This window comes from Antechinus flavipes, chromosome 1 (assembly GCF_016432865.1).
Source record: "Antechinus flavipes isolate AdamAnt ecotype Samford, QLD, Australia chromosome 1, AdamAnt_v2, whole genome shotgun sequence".
Classification (NCBI taxonomy): domain Eukaryota; kingdom Metazoa; phylum Chordata; class Mammalia; order Dasyuromorphia; family Dasyuridae; genus Antechinus; species Antechinus flavipes.
Window position 1 is genome coordinate 49,289,222 of NC_067398.1, and position 13,746 is coordinate 49,302,967.

At 38.3% G+C, this 13,746-nt stretch overlaps 1 protein-coding gene across 8 annotated transcripts in view; it reads left to right on the plus strand.

Annotated features, from left to right (window-relative positions):
- Positions 1-13,746, plus strand: part of ATP2B2 (ATPase plasma membrane Ca2+ transporting 2) — a 653,989-nt gene that overhangs the window by 106,661 nt on the left and 533,582 nt on the right. For all 8 annotated transcript variants that reach the window (XM_051982255.1, XM_051982273.1, XM_051982284.1 and 5 more), the window contains exon 2: positions 3,675-3,726. The gene's annotated coding sequence lies outside the window, so the exon portion shown is untranslated. The remainder of the gene's footprint in view (positions 1-3,674; positions 3,727-13,746) is intronic.

Here is a 13,746-nt window from a genome sequence, read left to right on the forward strand (position 1 = left end):
TTCTTGACTTTTATCAGCCAATTAGATAAGAGCAATTAACTTTTTTTTTTGGTCATGGGCTCCTTTGGTAAGATCATAAAGGAAATGAATTCTATTGAAATATGTATGTTGAAATATTATGCCAACTTCTGAAATGCTTAATGAATATACTATTAAGTGCATTGAAATATAGCAATCAAAATATTAAAGAAGACAGTTAATCAAACTGCATAGCATCATGATAAGATCTGTGGACAGATAGGATGCTACATCTGTGAAGGAGGGCGAATTCCCAAAGAATCCATGTGAACAGGGAATACGCAAATAAAAAACATGTAAGATGAGAGAATACACACAAAGAACATACATATAAGAAACTCCTATTGCCAGGGCAGCTCATGCCTCCAATGCCGTGTAATCCCTCATGGATTTTTTGCTCCACTCTCTGCTGTATGTTACCTCTACTGTGCCTCTTTGGTTTTTATTGGGCATTGCATTGTCTATACTGTTGGACTAGTCTCATGATTGTTGAACTATTTTCTGCCACCATCTATTAATTCTTGAAATATTCAGCCTCTTCTGGTCTCCGCCCCCCTCCCCTTTTAACCATTTGATGAGATGTAGTGGTTAGTAAGCCCTTCCTTGACAAAGAAAGAAAAGCTAAAGTTATTTTGATGTATAGCCCAAGTCTAGGAGCCAAAATATAATAACTAATAGAAGCTAGCCAAAGTTTTTATATTGTCTTTTATTTATTTTGGACAATTTTATTCTGATGTTGATTCTCCCAAAAGTATTGGGCCTCAGATAAGTAATGGACTTGGGGTTTGGAAATTCCATTGAACTCCTGCTAAAGTTCTTATTGTCAGTCTGTGTCCCTGTAATACATTTGGGAGATTGCACCTCCAACTCATTCCCCACCTACATCCTCAGAGCTGTGTGAGGGATGGGATCACCTCCCACCATGTTTCTGTTCAACATGCAAATGAACCTGAAGCAGTAACAAAATCATTGCTTTTTGATCTAGTTCAAGTCAACATAAGCATCAGTTCTATCCCTATTTAATCTTTATGCAGCAGTAGCAGCAACAACAATAATCACCTTGAATCAGGAAGATTAGTTCAAATACAACCTCCCAATAGCTATGTGATCCTGGGCAAGTCATTTTATCACTATCTGCCTCATTTATCTCATTTGTAAAATGCAGATAATAATAGCACCCACCTCTCAGGATTGTTAATATAATATTTGTGAAGTACTTTGGAAACCCGAAAAGGGCGTATAAATATTAGGTGTGATGAAGAGGATTTATTATTTACATGATACTATTTTCACAATATTTTGGGAAACAGAATCAGAGAGATTCAGTGAGTTATTCAAGTTCACATGAATTGTAAGTGGGTAACCTAATTTTCTTTGCTTTCTGTTGCTAAAATCAACTTTCTGCCCTGGTTTTTACTTTTCCTACCTTGCTTTTTCTTATGTTCTCCCATGCTTGACTCCTTCTCTGACCTCCCCTATTTCTGTTGAGGACACTACAACCTTTCTGTTCACCTTGGTTTGCTCCTTGCAGTGACCCTCACTTCTTCACTTTTCCTTAGCCTCTCTAGTCAAGCAGTCGTCAAATCATATTATTTCTTTCTCCTCAATATCTGTCTTATCTGTCCCCCTTCTTGCCTTTAATTGTTCTTTGATCCTCATTTTTCATCTGGGTTAGTGTAATGGCCTCCTAACTGATCTCTGTTTCTAGTCTCTCATTTATCTCCCAAACATTGGCCAAAGTAATCTTTCTAAAAAACATTTCTCATTATGCCATTATCATCTTCAGGGCCTTAAAAATTATTTAATTTAGTATTGAAGAGAAGAAGGAGCAGCTTGGTGGTACAGTGGGTAGAACCCAGACCCTAGTGTCAGGAGGGTCCGGGTTTAAGTCTGCCTTAAGACACTTACTAACTGTGTGATCCTGGGCAAGTCACTTAACACTGATTACCTCCAAAAAACAAACAAAAAAATAAATGAATACCAAAGAGAAGAAACTGAGACTGAAAGAGGTCAAGAGAATTATTTAAGGTCGTAAAGGTAGCAATTAGAAAGGTTAGAATTTGAATTGATGTCCTCTGAGTCAATGTCAGGAAGGAGAACTGAACTGGAGGACCAACTGTGTAAATGGGAATAAGATACCTAAACCTCTCCAGAACTCTCACCTGAAAAACAGGGTTTTTTTTTGTTCAACCGAACAATAACCAAAAAATAACTGCTGATGTCTCTTCCATTTCTATACCTATGATTCTTTCATTCTACATCTATGATCCTTTCACCATTATTCACCAGTATTCTTAATATTTACTGAATTCTTATGTGATGTGGGAGATGAATTATGGTATGGCATAATGGGAAGATCCTGAAATGTCTGGGCTTCCATTCTGGCTGGGGGAGGGAGGGAGGGAGAGAGAGAGAGAGAGAGAGAGAGAGAGAGAGAGAGAGAGACAAAGAGAGACATACACATAGAGACAGACAGACAGAAAAAAATAGGAGGAAAGAGAGAGAGAGGTAGAGAGAAGAGAGACATATACAAGAGACGAGACATGAGAGGAAAGATAGAGACACAAAGTCAGAGAGACACAGAGAGACAGAAAAAGATATTGAGAGGGAGAAAAAGGGGAAAAAGTGTGTGAGAAAGAGAGACAGAGACAGAGACAAAGAGAGAGACAGACAGAGACAAAGAGAGACAGAGAGAAACACACAGAAAGAAACGAGAGAGAGAGAGAGAGAGAGAGAAGAGAGAGAGAGAGAGAAAGGACTTTTTCCATGAATAAGAATGTTTCCCCTACTGTACAATCACTCAGCCTTTTCTTGAAGATTTCCAGGAGCAGGAGCCCATAGATCTGGAGTCAGAAAACCTGGATTCCAATCCTGCCTCTGTCACTTGCCTCTTGAGAGACCTTAAAACAAGACACTTCTTTTCTAGGAGTGGTGGGTGTGCTAGACTAGACTTCCTGAACCCTATTGTCTTGATATTGTCTCCCCTGATACTAATATTGTCACTAATAAGTTACTCAGGTCTTCCAAGCCTTGAATTCCTCATATTTAACATGATGGCTCCTCATGTTATTTCATGGTCTTGTTAGGGATTCTGGATGAGATGATGCATCTCAGCAACTGATTCAAATGCTGTGCAAATGTGGGTTCTCCTGGCAATATTAACCATTGTCTCTTGCTGGTGTTGCCACTAGGGACACTGGGAAATTGGCCAAATTATTCTGTTCTTGGTACAAATATTTAAAAGTGAGAGGTCCTTTCTCTTCAAGTCAAGCCGGATCTACTTTAGTTTAGTTTGCTCTCCCATGACACCAATCATTTTCCATGTTGTATTTGTGAAGTAGAATATAAGCTCTTTAAGATCAGGGACTATTTCATTTTTGTATCCCTTCTGCCTAACTCAGTGTCTTGCACTTAGTAGGGGCTTAATAAATCCTTGTTGAATTAAAGTGAATCATTTCCATTTCTTTGCTCTCTCCTATTAGTTTACAAGCTTCTGAGGTGAGGGATGGTGTCTTATTTGTCATTGTCTCCAACAGTGACTTTGTACCTAGTCAGTATTTAATAAGTGATTGTTGGATGAAAGAGTGAATAAATAATAAAGGGATGAGTCTGGAGTCTCACTTCCAATAACATAGTCTTCACATTCTTGTTTGCAGGTTGCAGTGTACCTGGAGATTGGACACATCGGGGAAGGATCCAAGACACCAGGTGAGAGTTAGAGGAGCCGTTTCCCAGGAGGCCATCGTAACTTGGAGCAAAATCCAACTTTTGCTTTATAAAAACTTCATTCATTCTGTATTCATGTCTTCATTCTTTGTTTGAACAAACCAGTTTTTATTGAAAGAATTGAGCAAGATAGAAGATGGGTAATGGCGGTGGGCTTGGCCCTTGCCATAAGCAGAGTGGGTGGCCATCACTTTGGGTATGATTTAGGGCGAGTGTCAAATACTCTTCCTCCAATCATCCACTAGCCTGCCACCCTCCCCCAAATCTACTTTTAGAGTCATTCTTCTGGGTTAAGACAGTGAAGGCTTCTGCAAATAGGTTATCTGGGATGAGTAATGTTATACCATCATTACCCATTTACTCCCTGGTAAGGATCAATTTATCAGATAATCTGTAGCAGAGAGAGAGGAGAATGGGAATGAAATCCAGATTAGGTAAATTTTGACTTTGTAATGCTATGTGGATGGAAGGGCTGTTGTGGAAGAGGAGGAAGGAGGGAGCTTTGACTTTGAGGAATAGAGATTCACTCATGTCAGTCTGACTTAACTGTTTTTAGTGAGGGCCTAATCATGACCATTTTTTCTCAAGTATTGGATGGGCAATCTTCCCTGCAATATCTGTCAAGCAGGCCTTCTCAGTTTCCTGTGAGTCTCTGGAGTCCATAGACATTGCATTATTTATCCTCATTGAAAAACCTCCTTGCTGTCAACAGCCAAGTTCCTCACATTCCCTTTAAGAGACTCAAAGACAGAACAGACTAGATACATGTTTTTCCCCTGTGTTAGGTTAGCTTTGTGGGTATCTTACCTAGTTCAGAATCAAGTGTGGAAAGTAATTGGGGCGAGTGAGCCTTCACTTCGAGTCTTTAAAATTTAAATGATAATTTTAGAACTATGGTAATGTTAACTTTGCAACTGTAATCTTTAAGAGGTGCAGTGGGAAGGCTTTATCACAGAATTGCCAAGGCTGGACAGTGCCTTGGAACAACTAATCCAACCCCATTTCAGAGAGCAGGAAACAGGAGCCTGGAGAAGGTGAATCACTTTCTTTAAGTCTTTAAATAGAGTCCTAGGATTGGGGTTAGGAGACAGGCTGTCAGGTCCCTGCAGATTCTGTGATCTAGAAGAAAAGTCGAAATATGGCCTTGATCTTTGTACCAGAACTACCCATTGCTGGGTGTGTTCTTTTGTGTCCCAGATAGTGAAGTAGGGCTTCTTTTGCTTTTAGTGCACACCTACTAAATAAACATAGAGGCAACAGTGTATGGTGGAAAGGGTACAGGATTTGAAGCTATAGGATGTGTGCTTAGATTTAAAGTCTCCTATTGTTATCTTTGTTTTTCTGCAAGTCTCTGTATTTTCCCTAGGCTCAGTTTCCTTCTCTGTAAAATGTGGCCGTTGGACTAGATGCCCTCTAAGGACCTTCCTAGCTTTAAATCTGTAATCATTCAGTCTCTGCTTGAAAACATTAAGGGATGGCAAATTCTCATGCTACTTGGCTATAGATTAATTGTTAGTGTTTCCTAACAGTGGCCAATATTCTTTCTATTGTTCTGAGGGAGAGGTGAGGTTCTCACTGTTTATTAACCTTTTGGGGCTTCACTGAGTTGTTCCTTCAGTAGCGTGACAGAATCATGCTCTGTGTTTCCCCACTCTGATCATACCTTCTAGACTTTGTGCTGCAGAGGCATGGCCTTGGTGACTCTTTCCCCCAGGGTCAAATGTTGGGGAACAGTAACAGGGACTGGACTTGGATTTCATCAGTATAGAGAATTCCCCCCGCCAATGCAGCTCTCGCTCTCTACAAAGTTAAACTCCTCTTCCAGGATCACACAGCTACTAAGTAGCTTCTCCTTCTCTCCATCCTTCTCCTTCCCCGGCAAGGCTGTCTGCCCTGGAGCCATGTCCTCATCACACTGCTGGGTGACTAAGGAAGAAATCATGAAGCGATGGGAGGAATTTCTATACTGGGAGAAACTGTCAAGATTTTATAGGGAGTTTCCATGTAAAGTACTTACTGAAGATAAAAATATCTCCCCGAAGACACATTCAGGAGCTCTTGCTACCACCCTACGCACATCTCTGGCTTTTCAAAGTGCTATCTCATCTCCCATCTTACTGGATCCTCCCTCCTAGCAACTTGGTGGAGGAGGCAGGGCAGGAATTATCATTCCTCTTTGACAGCAAAAAGAAAGGAAAGCTCAGAGAGTGGAGTTATTTTTCCAAGGTCACACAACCAGGGAGTAGCAGAGCTGGGACCCAACTGAATCTCTTGTGCCTTCTGGACTCTGTTCCCTCTGCTTCTGGCTGTGTCTCCCATACTAACCTCAGCCTGAGGTAGAAGGGACAGGTTGGCTGAGAGAGTTTTCTCTTGAACACAGTGATTCGATTTAGAGTGACTGTCCTTGCTGGACACTCATATTAGGAAGGTTATCTATAGCACAGGTGGTTATGGGAAAAAAGAGACCCAAGGCTCAGATCCAATGATCTCCGCACAGGGGATTCTTAGTGAAGAGGATTTAGCCTTTTTTTCCTTTTCCTTTTCCTTTTTTTTTTTTTTTTTTTTTTTTTTTTTTAGTTTGGTCTCTGAAGATAGAACTAGAATCCTTATGTGGAAGAAACAGGGATTAAGATTTTAGCTCAGTCTAAAAAAGACATTTATTATTAGTATAGTAATTCACAAAAAGGAGTTTAATTATAATTATGACATTTAAATTAGCATTGCTGCATGGGGTCATTCTCCCCTTACCAATTTGCATTTGCAGGTTTGAATCCTCCAGAGAGGCAGCTGATAAATCATGTTCTAGTGCTAACCTTTGTAAGTAAAGCCCTCGCTGATGTGCTTCCATTAATGTTCATTGAGTTGATTCAGTGAACTCTTAGAATTTAGTTAAATGGAATAGCAAGAGTAGTAGTTATACATTATGCCTAAAAAGCCAGGTCATGCTCTTATCAATATATGCAGTGTTTGAGGAAAAGTCTGGGTGCAAATGGAAAGCACACTCACAATGAGATGTGCCGTGAACACCTACAGCTGAAGCAACTCAGAATTCTGAAACTGCAGGATCCCAAAGTCCCTTCTGCCTCTGTAAATGTGGGTCTGCAATGTCTTTTCATGCCTCTAAACCATAATACACAAATTTACTACCAGGCATAGTTCAGTGCTTTATGGATGGTTCTGCTATTGGGTTGGGATGACCTGGGCTAATTCCTCATGGAGAACAGCATTTCAGTTGGAAAGGTTGATACCCTGGACTTGCTCAACTGTTTTTAGGATGGGATACTTTGGGCCAGGATGAGCTGTTCCTTTACTCAATTAGGTTTACTCTTTGTTGGAAGCTGTATTCTCTGACACTTTTTATGTCTTACTCAGCTGAAGCCTTCAACTTAATGTTTTATTCGTTCAGAAAGGGCAAAGATACTTAGCTTACGTTTGGCAGAAGCTATTCTATTTTTAGTATCTTGGATGGGCTCAAACTTTTTTTTTCCTTTTTAGGAAGCAGATAGTAATGCAGAAAACTATAACTTTTCCTTTTCTTGATATCTCTTCCTGGTTCAGGGGTAGACCCCTAGTGAGTTATCTCATTTTAATTCACAGTGACCACCCAGTACATTTCCTAAGTATTTTTCTCAACAGACTATGGCCATTTGTCCAATATTCACCAATTAGCTTTGGAGTTCAGGATTCCCCAATTATTTAACTCTTAAGTCTCTCCTTCTGTCCACATGCAAATGAGTGGCTGGTGAAAAAAGGTATCGAGGCAATCTATGTCCTGCATGCAAGTCTGTTTTCTCTGCTGCTTTCCTGGCTTTGCAAATTAGTTGCTTAAAGACCCACAATTTCTCTGTCCCCTCTACTTAGAAAGTATAAATTTGTTAAATTCTGAAGGAGACATCCCCTTAAATTTATATACTACTTCAAGATTTGGGAAATGGGCTGTCTTGGATGATTGCAAATTCCCATCACTGGAGGTCTTCAAGTAGAGACTGAATGACTGTTTACCAGAGATTCAATAGAATTCGAAATATAAGTTGGCATCTGCATTTTGTTTTTAAGATCTAAGTTTATAGGTCATGTGGTGTAGTGAAAAGAACATAGATTCTTATGTCAGAGGATCTGAGCTCAAATCATACCTCTTCAGTTTACTACCTGAATGTCTTTGGCAGATCACTTAATCCTGATAAGCCTCTTTTTTTTTAACCTGAAAAATGAGGATATTGGTTTGGGTACCCTCTTAATATCTCTGATTTTATAATTCCATTAATTCCTACATCTCTTAACCATTCCCCAGTAAGCTAGGACTTTAATCTGCTCTTCTCCTGGACCCATGGGGTTATTTTTGCTCCCCCAATATTCCTTTTCTATCAGTTTCCTCATCTTGTTTATTGGAGACACTGGGTATTTCAGTGGCTAGGGTGCTGTTGTTTAGAACCAGGAAAACTTGAGTTCAAATCTAGCCTCAGACACTTACTAGCTTGGTGACTCTGGGCAAGTTGTAACCTTTACTGCTCAATTATAAAATGGGGGTTTATGATAGTACCCACTTCTCAGTACCTAATTGTGAGAATCAAACGAGATAATATTTATAATGTTTAGGATAGTGTAACATAGTGTTTCATAAGTTATTATTTTCTACCTTTTCCTTTCCCTCATGCTTGCAAATGGAATTTTTTGTTTAGTTTTTTCTTTCTACTCATTTATTCATTACCCTTGCTTAGAGCTTCATCTCCTCCCACCTGTGCTATTGTAACAGTTTCCTAATTGATCTCCCTATGTATCTACCCTCTTCCCTACATCAATTTATCTTTCACACAGCTGCCAAAATAACCTTCTTTCCCTCCATTTTCCCATTAACTTTTTTAAATTAAAGTTTTTATTTTCAAAATATATGCATAGATAATTTTCAACATTTAGCCTTGCAAAATGTTATTTTCCATTTTTTTTCTCCCTCCCTTTCCTCCTCCCTAGATCTTCTAGATAGCAAATGATCCAATATATGTTAAACATGTTCAGTTCTTCTATACACATTTCCACAATTATCATGTTGCACAAGAAAAATCAGATCAAAAAGAAAAAAATGAGAAAGAAAATAAGATGCCAATAAACAACACCAAAAAAGGTGAAAATACTATGTTGTAATCCAGACTCAGTCCCCACAGTCTTCCTTCTGGGTACAAATGGCTCTCTTCAGTACAGGATCATTGGAACTGGCCTGAATCATGTCAGTATTGAAAAGGCCATCATAATTGATCATCATATAATCTTGCTGTTGCTGTGTATAATAATCTCTTGATTCTACTCACTTTACTTAGCATCAGTTCATGTAAGTTTCTCCCAAGCCTTTCTGAAATCCTGCTGATCGTTTCTTATAAAAAATATTTCATAACATTCATTTACCGTAACTTATTCAACCATTCTCCAACTGATGGGCATCCTCTCAATTTCCAGTTCCTTGCCACTACAAAAAGGGCTGCTACAAGCACAATGTTTACCATGTTACCAACCATACTCAGAAATCTTGAGACATCTGCCCTTGTTTCTAAGAAAGTTTCACACTCGTTAGCTGGGCATTTAAAGCTTTCCATTTTTTGATTTGATCCTACTTCTTTTCTTTCTTTTCTCCTCTATACATTTGATATTTTAGCCAAATTAGACTCTTAGCTGTTCTCTAATGTCATCCTATATTCTACTCCCTCAGTTCCCATGTTTGGAATATACTCTATCCATATCTCTACCTGTAGAAATAATTTCCCTTTAAGGGAAGGATGCTCAAGTTTACCCCCCTCCATAAGACCATTCTTGGAGTTTACCCCATTTCAAATAAAAGATTGTTGTCTGTATCTCTACTTTGCTCTTAATCTATTCTTCATAATGTCTTACTAGTATGCATTTCATCCCTTTTATTAGAGTATAAGCTCTTTGAGAGTTTATAATTTTACAAATCTTACAAAGACTGTACCATTTTTCATCTTTATATTAATCAACTTCTCAAAAAGCATTTACCAACTGATTAACATATGTTAAGCACTATGCTAAGTGCTTGGAATACAAAGACAAAGTAAAAATTCTCCCTGCCTTTGGAGATCTTATATTCTAATTGGAGTTATATGTGCTTATAGGTATATACAAAACACATATAGATTAGACACAAAGTCAATTTAGAGGGGGAGATATTAGCATTTTGGGAAGACCTGGAAAGACCGAAAGAAATGTTAAATCTGAGTTTTTTTTTTTAATTTTTAAAATTAAAAAATGTTTAAATTAAATTGATTTTTAAAATGCTGAGTTTGTAATGAAAGTCAGGAATTCTAAGAGGTGATGAGAAAGAAGAGCATTCAAGTTCTGGGAGACAGCCAGCATGAGAATTACAGGTGAGAGATGGAACATTGTATATGGTGGAACAGTAAGACAGTTGACTGGACCACAGCATAAGTGAAGGGAAGTAATGTGTAAGAAGGCTGGGGAGTTAAATTAACATAAGGGTATAGAGGGTTTAAAATACCTAAAGTTTGTTTTTGATCTTAGAGATACATTGAGCAAAAGCTGTAATTTCATCAGTGGGAAGCAGCATGATGTTGTGCAAAGACCACTGTGTTTGGAAGGGTTTATATGACCTTGAACTTCCCTTTTCTGGACTTAGTTTCTTCATTTAGAAAAGAAAGGAGGGGCAGTTAGGCGGTGCAGATAGAGCATCACCCCTGAAGTCAGGAGGACCAGAGTTCAAATCTATCCTCAGGCACTTAACACTTCCTAGCTGTGTGACCCTAGGCAAGTCACTTAACCTCAATTGCCTCAGCAAAAAAAAAAAAAAAAAAAAAAAAAAAAGAAAAGAAAAGAAAAAAGGGATTAGATTTAATGATCTAAAGACCTGTTCATGTCTAAATCCTGTGATTCCAGGGTCAGTAGCTTAAGATTTAAATAACTTTAACCTGTCTAGATTTAAATCCTATGATTTAGTTACAGTTAGGAAATATTCAATAACTTGGTTGACATTCTAGATGAGTTGCAGTCATTGTAAAAATTTATTATCTATAGGCTAATCTGAAGATCACCATTTTTACTCGTAGCCAGACTGGGGCTTGGACAACTGACCTATCCTGCGTCACATTAATTTGTGATTAATATAGAATATAGAATTTAAAATGTAAAAAAAAAAAGAAGAAAATGAAATATCACTTTAAAAAGTTTAAAACAAAGAAAGAAAAACCCCTTGGATTTAGTTGTGATTGGTAGAAAGTGCAGTCCAGTTACCAAATCTCATCTCTAAAGCTAATTAGGTGTGAGAAAGAGGGGATAAGTTATTCACCTTCCCACTAGCCCCAAGAAGTTCTCTGAGACCATAGATAATGGAGAAGCCGCTGATCTTCATCACTGGAGGGAGTTTGCACTCCAGGAGCTCCCTGTGTTGATAGGGTCTGAAACAACAACAAACTGAATTCAGATACGGGGACTTTGCATGGTAGAAATTCCCTCCCCTGATTAAGCTTGGCAACCTTGTCTCAGATGCCATTGGACCTGGCGTAGGAAGACCTGAGTTCAATCTGGCTCCTGACACCTATTAGTTATGTAACCCTGTGCAAGTCACTTAACATGTCTCCCTCAGTTTTCTCAACTTTCAAATGGGAATAAAAATAGCACCTCCCTTCCAGGGTTGTTGATCAAATGAGATCATATTAGTCCTTAGGTACAGTGGGACACATACAATTGTTTCTGGGCAGCTAGTTGGTGCAATGAATAGAATGCTGGGCCTGGAGTCAGGATGACTCATTTACCTGAGTTCAAAATTGGCTGTAGACACTACAGTATGAACCTGTGTAAATCAATCACCATTTGCCTCCGTTTCCTCATTTATAAAATGAGCTGGAGAAATAAAAGGCAGATCTCTCCAGTGTCTACCAAGAAAACCCCAAATGAGGTCTGAAGAGTTAGACAAGACTAAAAATGACTGAAGAGCAACAAAAAATGTAAATATTCATTCCCTTTCCCTTTCTTTCTTACCTCTAACCTAGTCTTAGAAATTGCACTGACAGAGAACTCTGCCCTAACTATATTGCTAGTATATTTAAGGCTAAAAGGATTCTAGATCTACAATTAGGAAGGAGGCCTTTTAGTCTGAATTCCTCCTTCTACACTTAAGGAAACTGAGGCCTGTTGGCATTAAATGACTTGTCCAAGTTCATATGGAGATAAAGCATCAGAGGTGTGATCCCAGCATTTTATATACCGTGGCAAGACTTAAAACCAGGTGTTCTGGACTCCAGGATTGTTATTCTATCCACTGTGCCACCCTCTCTTTTAAAACTACCCCTGCAATCACATCACAAAGACCAACAGCAGAGATGGCATAGGATAGAGCTAGGGAACTTGGTGTTGTCTTTCTTGATGACAGGAAGGCTTATTTGATAGGAAAGAATTTCTTTCAATTCTGAGCTTTCCTCCTGGGCTCTGCCCTGGAGGTCAGGAAGGATTGATGGAGAACTGAACATATTTGTAGCTGAGTTGTACAAGATGAACAAAAGTCATTTGAGTAAATGTATCCTCGTTGGTGCAGGACAGCACATTAATTTTTTGTGTGTGATTTTTTTTCCTCTGCTGCACCTCATCAAGCTAAGATAGCTTTCTTCTTTTTTTTTTCCCCTTGGGTATTTTTTTTATTAAAGCTTTTCATTTTCAAAACATATGGATGGATAATTTTTCAACATTGACACTTGCATAGCCTTGTGTTCCAAATTTTCCCTACTTCCCCCAACCCCTTTCCCTAGATGGCAAGCAATACAATATATGTTATACATGTTAAAAATATATGTTAAATCCAATATATGTAAACATATTTATACAATTATCTGGCTGCACAAGAAAAATCAGATCAAAAAGGAAAGAAAATGAGTAAGAAAACAAAACACAAGCAAACAACAACAAAAAGAGTGAAAATGCTATGTTGTGAACCACACTCAGTTCCCACAGTCCTCTCTCTGGATGTAGATGGTTCTCCTCATCACAAGATCATTGGAACTGGCCTCAATCGTCTTTCTGAGATAAGCTTTCAAACCAGCACATTTTATAGTTGAATAAAGTGCTAGGTCTTAAGTGTATCTCCAGTAGCCTCATTACAAGCATAACAGTACAATTAGTAGACAAAACAACAGGAATTCATTCTGGTTCCAAATACTTTTCTTCTTCCCTGCTTGGATTTTATATTTTGAAAGCTCTTCCTTCCAATCCTCTTGAAGATTATAAATATTTGGTAAGATAACATCTATTAACATGTGCTCAAGATTTTGGGGATCACATCCAAGTGATTGCTGCCCACAGTTAAATATGTGAAAATGGTCTGGTTCCAAGATATTGTACTTAGGTAGGTAGGTGGTGCAGTCGACATTGAGACAAAATTCAAATTTGACTTCAGATACTTCTTCACTATGTGACCCTGGCCAAGTCACTTAACCTTTGCTTCTCTCAGTTTTCTCATTTATAAAATGGAGGTAAAATAGGATTGTTATGAGGGCCAATTGAGATAATATTTGTAAAATGCATTGCAAATGTCAAGGAACACTAAATGCTGGTTATTATTTTCATTGTAATTATTAATATTGGTATTTTTCATCTCAACTCAAAAAAGATAGTAAGATGTTGATATATAATTTTAGATAGTTAGTTGTCCAGTCATTTCAGTCATGTCCTACTCTTTCTAACCTTTTTTTCAGTTTTCTTCACAAAGATATTAGAGTGATTTGCCATTTCCTTCTCCAGATCATTTTTACATATAAGGAACAAGGTTAGTAAGTATCTAAGGCCAGATTTGAAGTCAAGAAATTGTCTTCTTGACTCCAAATCTGATGGTCTATTCACTGTGCTATCTAGCTACCCTATAATTTTGGTTATTAGGTCATATTTGCAAGGTATTTGGTAGGCCCTAAAATTTTATAGCCTGTGGCTTACAGCAGCCAAAATTGTCTACAGTTTCTACTATTTCTTTGCATGGTTGATATTAATCACCAAGTT